Below are 20,751 nucleotides of genomic sequence, written 5' to 3'. Positions count from 1 at the left end.
AAATAGCTTCTGTGAAGCTAGGAAGGTAGGAGACGAGTTGCTGGCAGATGAAAAGCTGTGAGTACGAGGTGTGAGTCGCGCTTGGGTAGCTGAGACGCCGGCATGGTAGCTCAACGTGTTCGGTCAGAAGTTTAGCTGCACTCTGTAATAAAAATAATGAGTTAATGGACCAACGATTAGCTTGAACGAGCGTCATGGGATGTCCACCCCGAACCAATAGAACGAACAACAACGATCAAAATGAGTTAAAAAAAAAAAAAAGATGGTAGCGCATTTGCCTGCGCAAGGCTAAACTCCCGAGTTCGAGTCTACGTCCGGTACACAGTTTTAATCTGTCCGGAAGTCCCATTGTTGCTAACTTTTGCTACAATTCTACTCATTTCGTTTTCGTAGTTTCTCTTGTTGAGTAGGATCCTATTTAGACTATATAGCATATACTTCAGTGCTACAAACTTCTGGTTGTGGGAATGATTAGATGTGAAATGTATTATTGTGTCCGAGCAATTGGTTTTCGGAAGATGTAAAATATTTGTTTGCCATTTTCTTTTATTAATGTTATTTCAAGAAAATTTGTTCCACTTTCTTTTTCTTTTTCAAGAAATAAACTTGTAACTGACAAGAGAATTAGTAATGAAAGAAATAAAAAGCATATGAAAACAAGGACCGAAGACACATAATAAGAACAACAAAACAGAAGCAGCCACCATGAAAACGTTAAAACGGAAGTTAAAAAACAGTAACATTGTAATAACAAGAACAGATAAGGGAAAGGCATCAAATTTTCTCTCATTCAGTTGCAGTTACACGATCCAAAAGTAAAAATTATGAACATTCGAGTTCGAAGATTTGATTTTCCTACAGGACCCAATGCCAGTGACCCCATCACTCAGCACCGAATTCCGATAGGAAGTGAATCACCAGTGTTATGGACACCTAGATTTTTGCAACCAATTACGGAGGTGTTCATCAGCCAGCTGTTACATAATGAGACAATATCAGAGGGCATTAGTTCATTGGGATACAGGAATTGCGGTCATGCCCAAACAGTCCATAGAAGGTTCGAGGAAGTGCAGTTCTGATGTTATTACCGTCACTTTAAATTTAAAAGACAGTGACAGATGCTTATCCATCACTCATCATCAGGGTAACCATTAACAACTTGAGATGGTGCTGGTATACCTCTACAGTGAATTTAAGAAGTGGTTGCCATTAGCTGGAGGAGGTTCAGGAGGTCATTATCACTTGAGTTGAAGAACGCTCCAGCAACGTTTCAGTGACTGTCGGATGGAGTACTGAGGGAAATAATTCCTCGCTAATATCTAGTTTACCTTGACGATATGACTGCATTCTCAAAAACATGTAGAAACATAGGCAATGACGGAGAAAGGTATTTAAGAAGTTGTACACTACACATTTGACGTCAGCCATGGAATAAATGTCATTTCGCTCTGAAAGAAGTGGATTACTTAGGATATGTGATTAGCAAAGATGGGGTGAGAAGGGAGCCAAGACTGTTATAGATGGCACAAGATTTTCCAGTCCCTAGGTAGAGAAAAGAGCTCCAATCTTTTGTGGGACTGTTGAACTACAATGTGAGGCTAGTGAGTGGGTTACCTAATACAGCACTCATGTAGCCTTTAAAGAAGGTGCAAAATACGTGAGGATGAAGGAATATCAGGATGCAATCAAAGAGATGAGGAAAGTTTTAACGTCAATTCTAGCTTTAATTTATCCTGCTTTTCAGGAGAAGTTTACACTGTTTTGCGATATTTGGGGTGTGTCCCTTATCAAGAAATCAACATCGTCAAGAATCCTGTGATGTACAGATTGCAGCAAGAGAATAGAGCAGAGAAAAGATATGTAACCATGGAGAAACAGATGTTTGGGTTCATACATTAAGGGACGTATTTTCGGTGTTATCTTTATGGGATGAATTTCAGCGAGAGACCATGCCGCCCTGGAATGATTATTGGAGGTAAAATATCCATCCTGCAAGCGAACGATATGGGCATTAAGACTCAGTGAGTTCGACTATGATGTGATGCACAAGCTAGGGAAGAAACACCGAAAACGTTCGCGTTGGGAAGAAAGGTAACAATAGCAATGGACGAAAACCATTACAGAGACTGACAGAGGTTTCGAAGCCATTTGAAATGATTGGGGTGGTTGTATGAAGACCATTTAATTGGTCTACAGTAGGGAACCGTTTAATGTTGACAATAACAGAATACTTTTATCGGTGGAAGAAGATGACTGCTATGCCGAACCAGCAAGCAGTTACAGTCACACAAGGAATGGTCAACGATTGGATTCTAGGTTTCGGTTGCTAAAGACAATGATTATTATTTATTTATTTGTTATTACCATTTACAGTCGACCTGCCACCTAGTTACTAAGATAAGTCGTAGATTCAAAGTATGTAATTATGCATGGATAGAATATATGACTGACTTGATATTTCTTATTTACAATAGGGACTAATAGTATTCCAGCTGTGATACGTCTAAAATTGAAAAGTAATTAAAAATAAAGGTCTTAAAATTATAGATTTAAGATAGAAATTTTGAACACGGAAAGCGGCTATGACTTTTATCTCTTTATAAAATATTATAAACTTGGAAAAAAATTTCTGAAATAACAAGAATCTTGCATTTAAGGAGGAATACAGATGTTGTTGTTGTTGTGGTCTTCAGTCCTGAGACTGGTTTGATGCAGCTCTCCATGCTACTCTATCCTGTGCAAGCTTCTTCATCTCCCAGTACCCACTGTAACCTACATCCTTCTGAATCTGCTTAGTTTGTTCATCTCTTGGTCTCCCTCTATGATTTTTAACCTCCACGCTGCCCTCAAATACTAAATTGGTGATCCCTTGAAGCCTCAGAACATGTCCTACTAACAGATCCCTTCTTCTGGTCAAGTTGTCCCACAAACTTCTCCCCAATCCTATTCAATACTTCCTCATTAGTTATGTGATCCACCCATCTAATCTTCAGCATTCTTCTGTAGCACCACATTTCGAAAGCTTCTATTCTTTTCTTGTCTAAACTATTTATCGTCCATTTTTCACTTCCATACATGGCTATACTCCACACAAATACTTTCAGAAATGACTTCCTGACACTTAAATCTATACTCGATGTTAATAAATTTCTCTTCTTCAGAAACGCTTTAGCCGGCCGGAGTGGCCGTGCGGTTCTAGGCGCTACAGTCTGGAGCCGAGCGACCGCTCCGGTCGCAGGTTCGAATCCTGCCTCGGGCATGGATGTGTGTGATGTCCTTAGGTTAGTTTAATTAGTTCTAAGTTCTAGGTGACTGATGACCCCAGAAGTTAAGTCGCACAGCACTCAGAACCATTTGAACCATTTTGAAACGCTTTCTTTCGCATTGCCAGTCTACATTTTATATCCTCTCTACTTTGACCATCATCAGTTATTTTGCTCCCCAAATAGCAAAACTCCTTTACTACTTTAAGTGTCTCATTCCCTAATGTAATTCCCTCAGCATCACCCGACTTAATTTGACTACGTTCCATTATCCTCGTTTTGCTTTTGTTGATGTTCATCTTATATCCTCCTTTCAAGACGCTATCCATTCCATTCAACTGCTCTTCCAAATCCTTTGCTGTCTCTGACGGAATTACAATGTCATCGGCAAACCTGAAAGTTTTTATTTCTTCTCCATGGATTTTAATACCTACTCCGAATTTTTCTTTTGTTTCCTTTACTGCTTGCTCAATATACAGATTGAATAACATCGGGGAGAGGCTACAACCCTGTCTTACTCCCTTCCCAACAACTGGTTCCCTTTCATGTCCCTCGACTCTTATAACTGCCATCTGGCTTCTGTACAAATTGTGAATAGCCTTTCGTTCCCTGTATTTTACCCCTGCCACCTTTAGAATTTGAAAGAGAGTATTCCAGTCAACATTGTGAAAAGCTTCCTCTAAGTCAACAAATGCTAGAAACGTAGGTTTTCCTTTCCTTAATCTTTCTTCTAAGATAAGTCGTAAGGTCAGTATTGCCTCACGTGTTCCAATATTTCAACGGAATCCAAACTGATCTTCCCCGAGGTCGGCTTCTACTAGTTTTTCCATTCGTCTGTAAAGAATTCGTGGTAGTATTTTGCAGCTGTGGCTAATTAAACTGATTGTTCGGTAATTTTCACATCTGTCAACACCTGCTTTCTTTGGGATTGGAATTATTATATTCTTCTTGAAGTCTGAGGGTATTTCGCCTGTACCGTACATCTTGCTCACCAGATGGTAGATGAGAAATTGGCCCTAAAGGCGGAAGAATCAACAATGATCAACGGCATGAGGTTGCAGAAGGCAATGGAACAGCAGAATTAAAGCCACATAATGTATATACAAAGGACATGTCGCCTGTATTTTAGAAAGTGTCATGACGATCTCTCCACTGGCAAATGATTCCGGAATAGTCTCCAGTTCGGATCTCCTGGAAGAGACTGCCAAGGGAAGAGACGACTGTGAGAAAAAGACTGAATAATCACAGAAAGGATAACGTTCTACGAGTAGGGGCGTGGAATGCCAGAAGCTTGGAATGTGGTACGGAAGGTAGAAAATCTGAAAAGGGAAATGCGAATGCTCAATCTATATATAGTAGGGGTCAGTGATGTGAAATGGAAAGCGGACAAGGATTTCTGGTCAAATGAGTATATGATAATATCAACAGCACCAGAAAATGGTACAAAGGGATTAGGAATCGTTATGAATGGGAAGTTGCGGCAATGAGTTTGTTACAGTGAACAGTTCAGTGATAAGGTGGTTCTTGTCAGAATCGACAGCAAACCGACAGCGACAACGATAGTTCACGTGTAGAAGGTGAAGAGAGAGAGAAAGTGTCGTGGATATTGGAGAGGTAACACAGTACATAAAGGGAGATGAACTTCGAAAAGTCGTGGGGGACTCCAGTTCAGTTGTAGAGGGAATAAGCGGAAGAAAATGTTAGAGGAGAATGTGGGCTTGGGACAAGGAATGAGAGAGGAGAAAGACTAATTGACTTCTGTAATAAATTTCAGCTGGTAATATGGAACACTCTGTTTAAGATTGACAAGAGGAAGAGATATACTTGGAAAAGATCGGGTGATACGGGAAGTTTTGCAGTTAGATTAAATCATGGTAAGGCGTACCCAGGAACAGAAATAGATCACGAAGTAGTAGTGATGAAGTATAGGCTGCAGTTCAAAAGATTAGTCAGCAAGAATCAGTACGCCAAGAACATGTAGCCCGTCAGCCTCAGTTGCAAATAGAAACCAAACTTTACCCAGGTATCATCCAAAATAATTTGGCCTTCTTCAGAAGCGAGTGATACTAAGCTACTGCATGCCAAAGTTTGGCCATGTCAAGTATAAAACTGTAGCAGCGTAGTACCTAGTCATAATCTACATTACAAGACCTGAACGGCAACAGCAGGCCCCATTACGCGGATGAGGTCGGTAGGCCACGAGAGCTGCACAGAAACTAAACGCTTATAGCAGCTGTGTACCGAGCATTGCTGATAGTCATGCGCATGCGCGAGTGGAAATATAGATACGTAACAGTAGCTAACTTAACATTAAGAATTGGATTAATGTAACCGTTAAAACCTTTAATGGCGTAATATGTAAAAGAACTTACTTCTGAGGAGATCGATAGCCCTATAACAGATTCGGAGCCCGTGAGAATGAATAGCTATTACTCGGCAAAATTATTTCTCAAATTTGAATACATTGCTCAAACTTTATATGGTTAATTAATAAACGTATGTTTGGCTATTTACAGGAATGATCTGTAATATCGTGGAGAGTACATCAGTGTGACTAAGCATCAATAAAGGCAACGGTGATTAAAAACTTAAAAAGTAGATTAATTTGAATTAACATAACATTAGCATCTGAAGAATGCGAAATTATTTTGGCTGAAACCTGGGTAAAGTTTGGTTTCTATTTGCAACTGAAGCTGACTGTTACATGTTGAATTATGACAGTTTCTGACAGGTTTTCACAATGCTAAAAATTCTTAAATACGCAAAAAAGTGGGATACAGAAGTACTAAGGGATGACGAGACACGCTTGAAGTTCTCTAAGGCTATCGATACAGCAATAAGGAATATTTCAGTAGGCTGTGCAGTTGAAATGGAATGGACATCTCTAAAAAGAACAGTCACAAAAGTTGAAAGAAAACATAGTTACAAATCAGGTAACTCCGAAGAAACCACAGGTGAAAGAAGATATACTTCGGTTAGCCGATAAAAGAAGAAAGTACAAAAATGTCACGGAAATTCAGAAAGATACAAATACAGGTCACTGAGAAACGAAAAAAAAGTAGGAAATGCAGGGAAACTAAAACGAAATGTCTGCATGAAAAATGTGAAGAAATCGAAAAAGCAATGACTGTCGGAAGGACTGACTCAGCATAGAGGAAAGTCAAAACAGTCTTAGGTGACATTAAAATCAAGGGTGGTAACATTTGGAGTGCGATGGGAATTTCACTGTTCAATTGGAGGAGAGCGTATAGGTGGAAAGAATACAATGTTCTTGGCGTATTGATTCTTGCTGACTAATCTTTTGAACTGCAACCTGTACTTCATCACTACTACTTCGTGATCTGAGTCTATTTCTGTTCCTGGGTACGCCTTACAATCTAGTATCTGATTTCGGGATCTCTGCCTAACCATGATGTAATCTAACTGCAAAACTTCCCGTATCACCCGATCTTTTCCAAGTATACCTCTTCCTCTTGTCATTCTTGAACAGAGTGTTCCCTATTACCAACTGAAATTTATTACAGAAGTCAATTAGTCTTTCTCCTCTCTCATTCCTTGTCCCAAGCCCACATTCTCCTCTAACTTTTTCTTCCACTTATTCCCTCTACAACTGAACTGGAGTCCCCCACGACTTTTAGAAGTTCATCTCCCTTTATGTACTGTATTACCTCTCCAATATCCACGACACTTTCTCTCTCTCTTCACCTTCTATACGTGAACTATCGTTGTCGCTGTCGGTTTGCTGTCGATTCTGACAAGAACCACCTTATCACTGAACTGTTCACTGTAACAGACTCATTGCCACAACTTCCCATTCATAACGATTCCTACTCCCTTTGTACAATTTTCTGGTGCTGTTGATATTATCCTATACTCATTTGACCAGAAATCCTTGTCCTCTTTCCATTTCACGTCACTGACCCCTACTATATATAGATTGAGCATTCGCATTTCCCTTTTCAGATTTTCTACCTTCCGTACCACATTCCAAGCTTCTGGCATTCCACGCCCCTACTCGTAGAACGTTATCCTTTCTGTGATTATTCAGTCTTTTTCTCATAGTCGTCTCTCCCCTTGGCAGCCCTGACAGGTTTTCACAATGCTAAAAATTCTTAAATACGCAAAAAAGTGGGATACAGAAGTACTAAGGGATGACGAGACACGCTTGAAGTTCTCTATGGCTATCGATACAGCAATAAGGAATATTTCAGTAGGCTGTGCAGTTGAAATGGAATGGACATCTCTAAAAAGAACAGTCACAAAAGTTGAAAAAAAAAACATAGTTACAAATCAGGTAACTCCGAAGAAACCACAGGTGAAAGAAGATATACTTCGGTTAACCGATAAAAGAAGAAAGTACAAAAATGTCACGGAAATTCAGAAAGATACAAATACAGGTCGCTGAGAAACGAAAAAAAAGTAGGAAATGCAGGGAAACTAAAACGAAATGTCTGCATGAAAAATGTGAAGAAATCGAAAAAGTAATGACTGTCGGAAGGACTGACTCAGCATAGAGGAAAGCCAAAACAGTCTTAGGTGACATTAAAATCAAGGGTGGTAACATTTGGAGTGCGATGGGAATTTCACTGTTCAATTGGAGGAGAGAGCGTATAGGTGGAAAGAATACAATGAAGGCCTCTATAAGGGGAAAGATCTGTTTGACGTGATAGAAGAAGAAACAGGAGTCGATTTAGAAGACATAGAGTTCAAGTATCAGAATCAGAATATAAGAGGGTTTTTTAGGCCATAAGATCAAATAAGGCAGAACGGACTGACAATATTCCATCAGAATTTCCAAAATCTATGGGGCAAGGGGCGACAATACGCCAATTCACGTCGGTGTGTAGAGCGTATGAGTCTGGCGGCATATCATCTGACTTCCGGAAAAATATCATCCACACAATTCCGAACGCTGCAAGAGCTGACAATGCCAAAATTATCACACAATCAGCTTAACGGTTCATCCATATTGTTGACAAGAATAATAATACGAGGAATGAAAAAGACAATTGATGATTTGTCAAATGACGGCCAGTTTGGCTTTAGGAAAGGTAAAGACACCAGAGAGGCAATTCTGACGCTGACGCTGTTAATGGAAGCAAGACTAAAGAAAAAAAATCAAATGGTGCAAGATGTTCGAATGTGTGAGGAATATAGGGGTAAGCTATAGGCAGATAATGGTAATACACGATATGGACAAGAGTCAAGAGGAAATGATAAGACTGGACGACCAAGAACGAAGCGCTCGGATTAAAAACGGTGTAAGACAGGGATGTAGTCTTTCCCCTTACTGCTCAATCTGTACCGTGCAATGACGGAAATAAAGGAAAGATTCAAGAGTGGAATTAAAATTCAAGGTGACAGGTTATCAATAATATGATTCGAAGATGATATTGCTATCCCGAGTGCAAGTGAAGAAGAATTACGTGTTATGCCGAATGGAATGAACAATCTAGCGAGTACAGAATATGGAGAGGAAATCGAAGAAAAACCAAAGTAATGAGAAGTAGCAGAAATGAGAACAGCGAGGAACTTATCATCAGGACTAATGGTCACGAAGTAGATAAAGTTAAGGAATTCTGCTTTCGGGGCACCAAAATAACCAATGACGGACGGAGCAAGGAGGACATCAGAAATAGACTAGCACTGGAAAAAAGTTCATTCCTGGCAAAGAGAAGTCTACTAGCATCAAACAAGGGCCTTAGTTTGAGGAAGAAATTTCTGTGGATGTAGGTTTAGAGTACAATATTGTGTGATTGTGAAACATGGGCTGTGCGTAGACCGGAACAGAAGAGAACCGATGCATTTGTAACGTGGTGCTACAGACGAATGTTGAAAATTAGGTTTACAGATAAATTAAAGGATAAAAAGGTTCGGCGCAGAATCGAAGAGGAAAGGAATGTATGGAATGCCCTGACAAGAAGAAGGGGCAGAATGATAGAACAAAAGGACACCGTTAAAAATCTCCATGGTGCTAAGAGGAGCTGTAGAGAGTAAAAATGGCGGAGATTGTAATACATCCAGAGATTGTAATACATCCAGCAAATGACTGAGATCGTAGGTTGCAAGTGCTAATCTGACATGAAAATGTTGGCACGGGGGAGAAATTCGTGGCGAACGCATCAAATCAGTCAGAAGATTGATGAAAAAAAATACGTGCTTTGAATTTTGTTTATACTAGAGTACTGTCGATGGCAGCAGCCTTCTGAGGGATGAGGGGTGATGATGATGATGATACTTGTCCTCAAGTTATTGTTTACTGAGGTCAAAGCTGGAGGAGATGCTAGTCTTGGCAGTGCTGCACGTCTTCGCCTGGAGGGAAGTGGTAGACCTGGGGTATCAGCAAGTGGAGAGAGGGGTTCTTTTTGCCAAACAAGAGGATGAAGTGGCGACCAGTCGTCATTCGACTCTTAAGTTTCGTTTTTAATGCAAGGGAATTGCGGAAAATATTATGGGGGGCCGAGCAAGGATTTTCTGAGCTTGGACAGAGAGCCAAGGGCAGGGGTGGAGAAGTTTCACAGGAATGAAACAATTTAGAAAAATTTTATGAAAGATTATTAGAAAAAATGCAGCAATGGAGATAGTGCCCTGTTCGCTACATCGTTGTAAATTGGGCTTGGTAGATTCTGGGGAGAGGGGATAAGATGGTCTGACATAATTGAACAGGTTGGTAGAGGAGGACAGGGAACTGGCATTGGAGTGGGAAATCGGTGGCAGGTTGGCATACCACGCAGGTAACTAGCTTGGAAAGTGAAGTGTTGAACATACATCTACATCTACATGACTACTCTGCAATTCACATTTAAGTGCTTGGCAGAGGGTTCATCGAACCACAATCATACTATCTCTCTACCATTCCACTCCCGGGAAAAACGAACACCTAAATCTTTCTGTTCGAGCTCTGATTTCTCTTATTTTATTTTGATGATCGTTCCTACCTATGTAGGTTGGGCTCAACAAAGTTTTTTCGGATTCGGAGGAGAAAGTTGGTGACTGAAATTTCGTAAATAGATCTCGCCGCGACGAAAAACGTCTTTGCTGTAAAGACTTCCATCCCAATTCGCGTATCATGTCTGCTACACTCTCTCCCCTATTACGTGATAATACAAAACGAGCTGCCCTTTTTTGCACCCTTTCGATGTCCTCCGTGAATCCCACCTGGTGAGGATCCCACACCGCGCAGCAATATTCTAACAGAGGACGAAAGACTGTGGTGTAAGCTGTCTCTTTAGTGGACTTTTTGCATCTTCTAAGTGTCCTGCCAATAAAACGCAACCTTGGCTCGCCTTCCCACAATATTATCTATGAAGTCTTTCCAACTGAAGTTGTTCGTAATTTTAACACCCAGGTACTTAGTTGAATTGACAGCCTTGAGGATTGTACTATTTATTGAGTAATCGAACTCCAACGGATTTCTTTTGGAACTCATGTGGATCACCTCACACTTTTCGTTATTTAGCGTCAACTGCCACCTGCCACACCATACAGCAATCTTTCCGAAATCGCATTGCAACTGATGCTGGTCTTCGGATATCCTTACTAGACGGTAAATTACAGCATCATCTGCGAACAACCTAAGAGAACTGCTCAGATTGTCACCCAGGTCATTTATATAGATCAGGAACAGCAGAGGTCCCAGGGCGCTTCCCTGGGGAACACCTGATATTACTTCTCTTTTACTCGATGATTTGCCGTCTGTTACTACGAACTGCGACCTTCCTGATGACAGGAAATCACGAATCCAGTCGCACAACTGAGACGATACCCCATAGGCCCGCAGCTTGATTAGAAGTCGCTTGTGAGGAACGGTGTCAAAAGCCTTCCGGAAATCTAGAAATAGGGAATCAACTTGAGATCGCCTGTCGATAGCGCCCATTACTTCGTGCGAATAAAGAGCTAGCTGCGTTGCACAAGAACGATGTTTTCTGAAACCATGCTGATTACGTATCAATAGATCGTTCCCTTCGAGGTGATTCTTAATGTTTGAATACAGTATATGCTCCAAAATCCTACTACAATGATATAGGTCTGTAGTTCGATGGATTACTCCTACTATCCTTCTTAAATACTGGTGCGACCTGCGCAATTTTCCAATCTGTAGGTGCAGATCTATCGGTGAGCTAGCGGTTGTATATGATTGATAAGTAGGGAGCTATTGTATCAGCGTAATCTGAAAGGAACCTAATCGGTATACAATCTGGACCTGAAGACTTGCCCGTATCAAGCGATTTGAGTTGCTTCGCAACCCGTAAGGTATTTACTTCTAAGAAACTCATGCTAGCAGCTGTTCGTGTTTCAAATTCTGCAATATTCCATTCGTCTCCCCTGGTGAAGGAATTTCGGAAAACCGCGTTCAGTAACTCCGCTTTAGCGGCACAGTCTTCGGTAACAGTACCATCGGCACTGCGCAGCGAAGGTATTGACTGCGTCTTGCCGCTTGTGTACTTTACATACGACCAGAATTTCTTCGGATTTTCTACCAAATTTCGAGACAATGTTTCGTTGTGGAACCTATTAAAGGCAACTCGCATTGAAGTCCGTGCCAAATTTCGCGCGTCTGTAAATTTTAGCCAATCTTCAGGATTTCGCGTTCTTCTGAACTTCACATGTTTTTCCGTTGCCTCTGCAACAGCGTTCGGACCTGTTTTGTGTACCACGGGAGATCAGTTCCATCTCTTACCAATTTATGAGGTATGAATCTCTCAATTGCTGTTCCTACTACAGCTTTGAATTTGAGCCACATCTCGTCTACATTTGCATAGTCAGTTCGGAAGGAATGGAGATTGTCTCTTAGGAAGGCTTCTGGTGATACTTTATCCGCTTTTTTAAATAAAATTATTTTGCGTTTGTTTCTGGTGGATTTGGAAGAAACGGTATTGAGCCTAGCTACAACGACCTTGTGATCACTAATCCCTGTATCAGTCATGATGCTCTCTATCAGCTCTGGATTGTTTGTGGCTAAGAGGTCAAGTGTGTTTTCGCAACCATTTACAATTCGCGTGGGTTCGTGGACTAACTGCTCGAAATAATTTTCGGAGAAAGCATTTAGGACAACCTCGGATGATGTTTTCTGCCTACCACGGGTTTTGAACGTGTACTTTTGCCAACATATCGAAGGGAGTTTGAAGTCCCCACCAACTATAACCGTATGAGTGCGGTATTTATTTGTTACGAGACTCAAATTTTCTCTGAACTGTTCAGCAACTATATCATCGGAGTCTGGGGCTCGGTAGAAGGAGCCAATTATTAACTTAGTTCGGCTGTTAAGTATAACCTCCACCCATACCAATTCGCACGGAGTATCTACCTCGACTTCACTACAAGATAAACCACTACTGACAGAGACAAACACTCCACCACCAATTCTGCCTAATCTATCTTTCCTGAACACCGTCTGAGACTTCGTAAAAATTTCTGCAGAACATATTTGAGACTTTAGCCAGCTTTCTGTACCTATAACGATTTCAGCTTCTGTGCTTTCTATTAGCGCTTGAAGCTCAGGGACTTTCCCAGCACAACTACAACAATTTACAACTACAATTCCGACTTTTCCTTGATCCATACACGTCCTGTATTTGCCATGCACCCTTTGAGATTGCAGCCCACCCCGTACTTTCCCGAGGCCTTCTAACCTAAAAAAACCGCCCAGTCCACGCCATACAGCCTCCGCTACCCGTGTAGCCGCCAGCTGAGTGTAGTGAACTCCTGACCTATTCAGCGGAACCCCAAACCCCACCACCCTATGGCGCAAGTAGTATGGCATGTAGACTACTGAAGCTGACGGAGGAGATGGTGGAATTCGCAAAGGCAGCGGAGAAAACTGTAAAACGCAATGTGGGAATCTAGCAACCACGCTTAGTTTTTTTGGATACAATAATCATTATGACAAATCTGTTAGAATCACTACCAGTCAGCATTCGCGACGCATGCATATTGATTGCGAGCTTACAAAAAACTATTCACCACACATTTAATTGACAGCTGAGTCCCGTCCTGTTATCACCGGACCAGTACTAGACAGTATTGATGGAGAAATTTCTCTCGCGACGGCGATTGATTGCAGAGCCTAGTATTCAGAATTTACCTCTATATTATCGTATGACATCAGTAGAGGTGAGGGCTGATCTGGCCTGGTTGTTCGTACTGGTTCAGCTCCCCTGTTCGGTGAAATGAGGAGCTCTATATACATTTGTGCAAGTAAGGACAGGTGGGGATTGACATATTGTGATGACGGGGGAGGAGCTTCAAAACTTTATGAAGGATAATATTACAGTGTTTCCTCTTTGGACGATTCAGAATGGCGAATATGCATGTTTGTTTCAGCTTTCTGTGGACAGGACAAGTCCACGAGAATCTTTGAGGGATACTGTGGAAACGGAACCATTTTTCCAGCAAGCGGGACTGATCTCGATTTATTCCTTGTACGACAAAGTGTTAGCGATGTCAAGATGTTTTGCGGAGGAAAGGCTCGGGGAGGCAAGTTGCATAGAGTTGAGTGATAGTGTGTTGTTGATAAACAGGAGAGCATGTGACACAATGGGGCCAACGTTTCATCTACCTGCTACGGTTACGGGAATTATGCTGTTGAGCGTAATACAGCCGAAGTTGTACTATTTCAGAATTAGTCACTTGGCAATATTCATGTGAAAAGCATCATACATTTAGTACTTTCCACAACAATTTCTTTGTGTAGTAAAGAGATCACCGTTTGCTTCAAAACACAAACAAGCACACGTGTCTATGGGCAACGGTGATGTATACAAAAATTAGTGCTGATGCAGTTCAGTCAGTATCTAGTATTTCTTCATCACATCGAGTTTATCAGTGCAACTTCAGATTATTATTTACATTTTCAACTAAATGTAATTTGTAAGATGCGGTGCTTTTATTTGGGCAAGTAAATGACTTCGAGTGCGTTTCAGTTTCTTCACATAATTGTGTCGTTGCACATGTCTCTCCACCCATTTCTGCACGGGGCTTCAAAAGAAGACACTAGGTGACCTGCCTCAGACAGTGCTGAAGAGTTTAATAGACCTTACAGATGAACTTAGAAATGTGTAACTGTCTGTGTTGTCTTTAAAAATCTCGTTTCTAGGTTCATTTGTAACATCTTCATAACTCTTATGCACTGACTGGAGTAGAACTGGATGCAGACAATTAGGTAACGACACAGTTACGTGAAGAAAATGTATTGCTCTTGAAGTCACTCACTTGCCAACACAAAAGCGGCACATCATTTTCATTTGTGAGTGTATTCTCATTTCATAATACGATGTGGTATCTTTCAAAATATGCATCACTGTTCTGAGACTGTAGCCAGTAACGTCACCTGTCAGTTGCATAAGGAAATATTTGCACAAATATGGTCATTTCTGTATGTGAAACTGTGAGCATCGTGTGACGATCGATGAAATATATACGGAGGAAAATTCATAACGTGGCAATACGAGGAGATATTTCAAGGTGAGGTGCACCCCTATGTGATAATCAACGTAACATGGCAGTCAAATGAACAAGAGAGGATACGGAAATCATTTATCTGAGACTGAAAGTCGACGTCACAGCAACAGTCCAGTTTCATGTCTAATATTTTGTATAATACAAAAATTATTATAATTTGTTATCTGTCATCTGGAATTTGAATGAAATATCAAAGATGTGTATGCAGCAGTGAGCTTAAGTGTCACTCCTTTCGGGTATTGGATTTCTGCAGCTCAGCGAATTTTATTCTGCTGCCCGACGTCTTGGTGCTACGTTCGTCGTAGGCTACAGCTCAGAATTGAATTACGCTGCTCGTAATAGACCTCCCAGAAGTTGTACCAGCAATGATCGATTCTAGATTGGAATCTGGTAAGCGTTATCCGTCCTATGAGAACCTCTAAAGGAGGAAAACTCTTTGCCTGCGAATAAGAAATTCTCCCAGAAAAGTTCTGACCGTGCGCAGGCTCCAGAATTGCTACCAAAATTCTAACATGCAGTATCTCTTGAAATGAAAGATCGTAGTTACCTTTTCATAATAAACTTTTGTCTATCTTCATATATGCTTCACATATAGTCACAATCATCGTTTGTTTATAACTTATTGCGACTTTATCAGTCCCTCAAACTTTTAGATATAATATTTTACAAGATGGCTGACATTCAATAATATCAAACTAGCTTAACTTTATCAATTCCTCAAACTTTTAGGTTTCGATATTTTACAAAATGGCTGACATTCAACAATATATTAAAGTAGCTTCCTCAATATGGATCTACTCAATCGGAGAACTCACACCAGAGTGTCCTATTGCAATTAATTAATTACTTAATCACTATGTCAGGGAGAAGCACTGAGCACCAAACAGCTCTTAGCTTCTCTCTCGCATTCACAAATCAAAGACTGTCCCTCAAGTAAACAAAGTGTTCTACAGTGAAATGAGTATATATATTCATTTATTTAAGTGAGAAAATGCTTACGTATCGATACTATTTCTTATAAAATTGATCTCATAGGAGTTGAATTCACAATTACAGTGAAACATACGTATTATTTATTTCTCACTCAGAAGTGAAATTGAAATTTTTATAAATTTAGCATCAAAAATGTTTTCATAATGATATATCCAGAATGAGATTTTCACTCTGCAGCGGAGTGTGCGCTGATATGAAGGCAAAGGTCCCGAGTTCGAGTCTCGGTCGGGCACACAGTTTTAATCTGCCAGGAAGTTTCATAATGATATACTTTCATAAATCATTTCACCCCCTCAAGACTTGGAATTTCCAAAAATACTGAAAGACATATTTTTTTCATTTGTAAACGAGAACTGAAATACAATTTTTGAGAGATGTAGCTTTAAAAGTACTAAGTTAGTTCTTTTCAATGAGTATTTTATAAAAGAATTTCTGCACACTATTTTTACCCCCATATTGGATAAAGCACGGATTCCTTCATTTCTGATCGGGAAACCAATTTCCGTAGGTCTAGCTTCAAAATTGCCTTAATAGAAACGTATCTTCACAAAAACTTACTTCCACTATTCCACCCTCTTAGTGGTACACTTGGTATTAGTATGTTTGCTTCTAAGAGTCCTGTGTCGTATATTGGTGTTCATGACATGCCCTATGCATTATTTAACTAATGAAAAATGTAATGTTGTAGCTTAAACCATGTTAACTCTTATCCGTGAAGATGATCCATGACTGAAACTGGTCGATATTTTCGTTTAAAATAAAACTCGCTCATGGTCAAACATGTATTTTACACGGCATATATTATACTGAGACGTTTCTAGTATTGACTATTGAGTCTTTAACTCTGGACTGGACTTTTGTTGATCATGGACGACCGAAAGTAGATGCACAATTGTTTGAGGAAGTGGATGTTTAATCATTTGTGATAAGAGTGAAGAAAGTGAAGTTAATTCCGTCGAAGTCGTCAGAGAAGAAGGAGAAATTTCCGCTGGCTTAGGAGTTACGGTTGTTAAGAAGAAGATGGTATAGAAGTACCAGTTCACATGGTAGACTAGGTGTCCACGACGAGGGGAGATGAAAATTGGGAAGTCATTTCAGAAATTAAAGAAAAAACTACGGTTTGAATAATTTTCAAAATCATGTGGAGAAGAATTATGAAAAGTTCTACATATGCACACACAGGTATTTTTCAATAAAACTGAACTGATGACTGGGCGCCAATGCCAAATTAAACTAAGACTGCATGAACAGTTAAAGAAGAAATCGTATCCATTACTGCTAGTTAGAAGAGAAGGTGTACAAAAGTAAATCAAGTCTATGGCAGAGGATGATGTAATTCAGAGATCAGATAGTGAACATTAGCAAAACTAGAGGCCAAAGTTATTACCCGTAACTGACGATTCTTAATGCTCTCCATTATGCCCACATCATCGTCCGATCCCAATTAAAAGCATTTCGCAACGATATTAAAACAAAATAGACACACTGACCTAACCATGGAGAAAGAAGAAGATGGGACTGAACAGAAGATTCTTATGACTTGAGCATTTCTGTGTCAGTGTTATATATTGTTAATAATTCATTTCCATTAAGTAATGACTCTGCTCATCATGTGCTGATCGCGACAGATCCTAACCATTAAATGTGATGTAGCTAACGTAACGTTTCACATGGAGTTTTTTTTGTATTCTATTGCAAAAAACTCTATAAGTAAGCATGGAACTCGCGAAAAATGTGAATAGTAGGTAATAATCAACTACCACAGCATTCAGGCATTGATTGTAAAAACATGTTCAGCACTAGGAGGAAAGCGACTCCCATCTCCGAATTATAAATGGAACTGACGTCTGGTATTTCTCTGGGCCCATCTGGGCCCCAGCCGTGTGAAGACCAGCCTTTCACCCAAGCTGCTGCTGTTTTCCCCACGACAGGTGTCAGCAGCCACAACAAATGTCGCAGAACCGCCGCGGAAAGGTGAGCGGAACGGCTGTTGCTAAAGAGCACGAAATGTCAGCCTCTTCAGCCTCTTGCGCTGCCTGAATAAAACTGTTTACGGCACGAACTTCCATTAGCGAATGAGAAATTACCGCCCGCCTCTGCCTCGGGCTGACATTCTCGCCGTAATTCATAGTCCAGAAATGCGGCTCTCGTGACAGACTGTGGGGAGCAGCAAAGTCGCATTGTCAGTGAAGGATCATTATGAGTACAACGAAGACGGAATATGAATGTCTTATAATTAATTTTATGATGAGTAATACAAATTGCCTTAATGTTGTCCTCCGGATAAACCATTGAGTTTTGACATAAATAACAGAACTACAAAAGCACTAGCTCTACACTACTACTCATCATCGCCCAGCCCGAACCGCTAGGGAGGGAAACTTGAAAATTGGCGAGAGTGTTATTCTCGTACTGTAGGCGTCGTTTAAGAAGGAATGTACATTTGGTATTAGTATGTTTCCTTCTAAAAGTCCTGTGTCGTGTATTGATATTCATGACACGCTGTATACATTATTTAAGTACTGACAAGTGTAACCATTTTATCTTTATCCGTGAAGGTGGTGCATGACAGAAGCCGCAACCGATGGCCAAACATGCATTTTATACATTACTTAATGGCTGTTGGTAATCACCTCCCTAAAATGTTTTATAATGTATCCATACAATTTGTTAAAAGTACAGGCATCTCTTCTGTTTCGCGAAATTGTTCATCCAAATTCCGGGATGCTGCTGCAACTTTACTTCTAGAATCTGAGAGGGCTGCAAATTTATGACAGTTTATACCAAGTTCAGTCCCTGGAACTAGAGTGTCATCTGAGTTATGTACTTCTTCCCTCAATAGCTTAAATGTCTTCCGTATCTTGTTTAACTTGGTATTCTCAGAGATGAGCAATTAAGTTTTTCAGATGATTTGGAGCAGGCCTTGTTCGAAACTATATGTAGCTTATATTTAGCTTATGAGCGCCTACATGTTTTGTCGGGACTTTTGTTTATATCTTGGAGAGCCGAACAATCCCAAAATCTTCTATCTAGGACTGCCTGCCGGTTTTGTCTCTCAAAGTCAATTGCCTATCACCCACTACCTTCGTCACAGTCATCATTTCAAAACTGATTAACGTAGTGTGCTCATTTCGCGCAACATTGTACCCAAGTCGATTGTTGTTTTGTTGACTCTACTGCGTGAGCCTGATATTGTCTTGTCGTGGTTCTTCGCGCTGTTGTAAATGTTGACTGTGTCGTGATGTCCCTCATTTCGACTTATCTATTTCTACCACATTGTCAACCTCTTCCAAATCGTCAATGACTAGTAGAAATCGTCGAATGTTCACGAAGCTAACTGCTTTGGTTCTTTCAAAAGAAAAATGTTTTATTAAACTTATAATCAAAGCACTGATGCTGATGCGGTTTTTTAAATAGCTCTTCCGTACCCAGTAGTATCCCCCCCCCACCTATTAAATTTTGATTAATAATCAGCACTGGGGGCTGAAGACTTTCGCCATAAGAAGTCACCCTCATTCTGCCAACGGCCTTGTCAGAGAGGGTGGAGGAGTGGGCAGAGTTCCAGATCACTCTCTTCTCTTTGGGGTGAGGAACTGCCTGTAAAGACAGAAGAATCAACAATGATCAGCTGCGTGATGATTCAGAAGGCAATGGAAACCACAGTCTTAAAGACACACAACGTGTATCCACAGGACATGTGGCCCGTAATTGAAGAAGTGTCATGATGATCTCTCCATTGGCAAAAGATTCCGGAATAGTCCCCCATTCGGATCTCAGGCAGAGGACTGCCAAGGGGCAGATGACCATTATAAAAAGACTGAATAACAAACGGAAGGACAACTTTCTACAGGTCGGAACGTGGAGTGTCAAAAGCTTGAACGTGGCAGGGAATGTAGAAAATCAGAAAAGGGACATGCAAAGGCTCAGTCTAGACGTACTAGGAATCAGTGAAGTGAAATGGAAAGAAGAGAAGGATTTCGGGTCAGATGAGTATAGAGTAATGTCAATAGCAGCAGAAAATGGTATAACGGGAGTAGGATTCGCTATGAATAGAAGGGTAGGACACAGAGTGTGATACTGCTAACAGTTCAGTGATAGGATTTTTCTTATCCGAATCGACTGCAAACGTACACCGACAACGATAGATTCGGTATACATTCGGACGTCACAAGCTGAAAATGAAGAGATAGAGAAAGTATGTGAGGATATTGGCGGTGTAATACAGTATGTAAAGGGAGATGAAAATCTAATATTCATGGGTTGACTGGAATGCAGTTCTAGGGCAAGGAGTAAAAGAAACGGTTATAGGATAATCTGGGCTTGGGACATGGAATGAGGGAGGAGTAAGACTAACTGAGTTCTGTAATAAATTTCAGGTAGTAATAGCAAATACTCTGTTCAAGAATCACAAGAGGGGGGGGGGGGGGGAGGGGTATACTTGGAGAAAGCCGCATGCTCCGGCAATATTTCTGTTAGATTAAATCATAGGCAGACAGAAATTTCGAAATCAGACCCTGGATTATAGGATGTACCCAGGAGCAGATACAGACTCAGTTCACAACGCAGTAGTGATGAAAAGTAGGCTGAAGCGTAAGAGATTAGCCAGGAAGAATCAACACCCAAAGTCTAGGATACGGAAGTACTAAGAAATGATGAGATACCCTTGAAGTTCTCTAAGGCTATAGATACAGAAATAAAGAGTAGCTCAGTAGGCAGTACAGTTGAAGAGGAATGGTCATCTCTAAAATGGGGAAATTATAGAAGTTGGGTAGAAAAACATACGTACAAGGAAGGTAACTGCGAAGAAACCATGGGATACAGAAGATATGTTGTTGAAAGAACTGACTCAGCGTATAGAAAAGTCAAAACAACCTTAGTTGAAATTAAAAGCAAGGGTGGTATCATTACGAGTGCAACAGGAATTCTACTGCTAAATGCAGACGAGAGGGTGGACACGTGGAAAGAGTACACTGAAGGCCTCTATGAGGGGGAAGATTAATCTGATGTGATAGAAGAAGAACCAGGAGTCGATTTA

Source organism: Schistocerca americana, chromosome 2 (assembly GCF_021461395.2).
Source record: "Schistocerca americana isolate TAMUIC-IGC-003095 chromosome 2, iqSchAmer2.1, whole genome shotgun sequence".
NCBI classification, from domain to species: Eukaryota; Metazoa; Arthropoda; class Insecta; order Orthoptera; family Acrididae; genus Schistocerca; species Schistocerca americana.
The sequence above is the reverse complement of the archived record's forward strand: the minus strand, read 5'-3'. Positions refer to the sequence as shown.